Genomic DNA, 3586 nt, shown 5'->3' with positions numbered 1-3586 from the left:
TAAAAAAGCACAATCCCATTCACAATAGCCAATATATATATATATATATATATATATCTTCGCATCTTCCTAACCAGAGAAGTGAAAGACATTTACAATGAGAACTTCAAAACACTGCTCAAATAAATCCAAGAAGACACAAATGGACAAACATTCCATGCTCATGGATAGGAAGAATCAACATTGGTAAAATGTCCCTCCTACCAAACACAATCTACAGTTTCAATGCAATGCAATATCCATTAAGTTACCATCATCATTCTTCTTAGATCTAGAAATGACAATACAGAAATTCATATGAAAACATAAATGACCACAAATAGGCAAAACAATTGTTAGCAAAAGAAACAAAGCAGGAGGTATCACACTTCCAGACTTCAAACTTTACTGTAAGTCTACAGTAATCAAAACAGCCTAGTGTTGGTACAAGAATGGGCATATAGACCAATGGAGCAGGCAGGATACAGATTCGGGAAACAAAGCCTCAATTTCTCAATAAACTCATCTTTGACAAAGCCTCCAACAACAACCACTGGGGAGAGGAGAATCTATTCAATAAGTGATGCTGGGAAAACTGACTGATCACATGCAGAAGATTGAAACAGGACTATCACCATACACAAAAAATAATTCTAAATGAATCAAGGACCTAGATGTAAAACCTCAAACTATAAGAATCTTAAAGTATGCAGGAGACACCCTTATGGAAATTCAGACTGGCGACCAAGTCCTGATCAGAACCCTAAATGCCCACACAATAAGAAATAAGATAGACAATTGGGACCTCATCAAACTGATGAGCTTCTACAAAGCAAAAGAAACTATCAAGAGAGCTGGGAGACAGCCCACAGAATGGAAAAAGATATTTGCCAACTGTATATCTGACAAAGGCCAAACATCTAGGATCTACAAGGAACTCAAATGCCCTGAAAGGAATAAAGCAAACAGCCCCATTAAAAAGTAGGCAAAAAACATGAATAGACACTTCCAAAAGAAGGAACACTTCTACACTGCTGGTGGGAATGCAGACTAGTGAAACTTTGGAAGACAGTGTGGCAATTTTTGAAAGAATTAGGTATTGACCTTCCAGATGACCCAGTAATCCTCCTACTGGGAATATACCCAGAGGAATGCAAATCATTCTTCAAAAAAGATACCTGCACATGCATTTTTGTTGCAGCTTTATTCACAATAGCAAAAACATGGAACCAACCATGCTGCCCATTGAAGCTGGAAAGGACAAAAAAAAATCAGGTACATATACACAATGGAATATTATGAAGCCATGAAGGACAAACATATGGACTTTGCAGCACCTTGAATGGATTTAGAGTCTATCATACTCAGTGATCTATCGCAGAAACAAAGAATAGAGTACCATATGTTCTCACTTATAAGTGGACTTTGAACAATTATCATAATACTATAAGAAAGTGATTGGCTGTAGTGGGAAAATGCTACAGAAGTGGGGCTGGGATTTGCAGTTGAGGGAAACTGCCAGGAGAGGAGAGGCATACCTCATCAACAAAGGTACCTGCATAATGAACACTTGTGTGCCTAACCCTGAATTGTACCCCACATGTTTAAAATAAAATAACATGAACAAAATATTTACTTGTCTTGCAATATCTACAAAAAAATTCTGAATAAAACTAGCAATATTATTTATATAAAATATAATTATTAATCAATTTAAAGTTTCTTTGTACTTTCTTTTTTTCTTATTCCCTACTAGGAAGATACAGGTAATTACTACGTCTTAAAGTAATTTAAAATAATGTTCTGTGAGTTTATGCAATCAATAAAATACACATTCAATAGATTTGATTTTTTGGTTTTAAGTTTTGATTATCAATTTTGTTTATAACATTTAAGATATTTATATACTCCCAAAGTCTCTGACTTCCATTTCTATTTCCTACACCCTCTCCCTACCTCTTTTTATAAGTAAACATTTGCTAATTTGTTTTAGTTTTATCTTATTTTTTCAAAACAATATATATGTGTGTATGTGTGTGCGTGTTTATATGTGTGTGTGGTGTGTGTGTATGTATATATATATCCATCCTTCTCAATTTTTAATACATTTTTTTCAGATATGGATTTTCCCTATGTTGCCCAAGTTGCTGCTCTTGAACTGGTAGACTCAAGTGATTCTCCCATCTCAGTTTTCCAAGCAGCTGAATGACCGAATGACTGTATGTGGGTGACACTACTTCCAGCTACAGTTTCTTTTGTTTATTTGTTTACTTATTTATTTATTTATTAGATACAGGGTCTCACTATGTTGCCCAGGCTAGTCTTGAACTCTGAGGCTCAAGCAATCTGCCTCCCAAAGTGCTGTGGTTACAGGTGGGAGTGACCGTGCTCAGTCTTCGTCTTGCTTAGATGCAAGTTAGCTTACTAGACACATTATGATTTTCTGCCCCTTTTCACTTTATATTTTGAAAATCACTCCAAAGAAGTATACACAGGTATTTTTTATTTATGTTTTTACATTTGCACAATATTTAATGGAGTAGTTGCTCAATCATTTTGACAACCATTCCCTTATTAGTGGACATTCCAGTTGCTTGTGATGACAAAATTAGTGTTGCAAGATGTAATTATATATGCACATATTTTTGCTCATGTGACATTGAGATAGACTACTAGAAGTAGAATCTTAGTCAGAAGTAAGTAAATTTGTTTGACTATCCCACAAAAATGGGATTGATTTCCATCCAAAATTTAATTTAGATATCAAGATTGATCGTGCAACATATACACCAAAAAAGTATAAAAAGTTGTATTACTCACAAAATGAGTCTTTTTGAGGATAAGAGGGCAGATTACCAAATATAAACAAGAATGGCTTGCAAAAGTGGGAAAAAGAGACTGGCTTGGATTTCATGATGTCTAGAGGTTGGGGCTAGGTTAAGAGTTCCTGAATAGAGGTGGTTTGAACTTTCTACCAGCACCAAAGGAGAGAGAACTGAGGTTTTCTAATCAGCTTGCCCAGATGTGGGTGGAAGTGCAAAGGGAAATGGTGGAGCTTAAAAGTCATCTGTAATCAAACATCAACACTTGAATCAGACTATTTTTGTTAGATTTTGACAAATTCTACCTTTTTGTAGTTCCAGATTATCTATTTTTCCATGGCTTTGCTAAAAAATGTTATGTTATCAAGCATTTAATTTGTGATGATCTGACAAGTAAAAATAATATCACAATGTAATTTTTATTTTTACTTTTTCTAAGTGATGTATGCTGTTCTGTTTAAGGTGTTTGTTTAATGTTTTTATTTTATGCTTCTTTTCCTATAAGATTGTTTATCTTTTCTTTTTCTTAAGAAATGCTTTGTATATTGTTGATATTAAATTTTTATCTGTGATATAATTTATATGATAAAAAATAGTTTTCAGTCTTCATATGTAGTTAATCATTACTTGTGCACCACATTTCTATAATAAAACACAATTTTAAAAAAATGATTTTTTTTGGTTACATTGTTTTCTTTTTGGTAAAATATATTTTTCTATTAAATGTCATCAAATTTAGTAACATTTTATCTTACAGCATCCAAACTTAAGTTACAGTTAAGAAG

Source organism: Carlito syrichta, unplaced genomic scaffold (assembly GCF_000164805.1).
Source record: "Carlito syrichta isolate Samal-C Ts95f unplaced genomic scaffold, Tarsius_syrichta-2.0.1 Scaffold302082, whole genome shotgun sequence".
Taxonomy (NCBI): domain Eukaryota; kingdom Metazoa; phylum Chordata; class Mammalia; order Primates; family Tarsiidae; genus Carlito; species Carlito syrichta.
The sequence above is the reverse complement of the archived record's forward strand: the minus strand, read 5'-3'. Positions refer to the sequence as shown.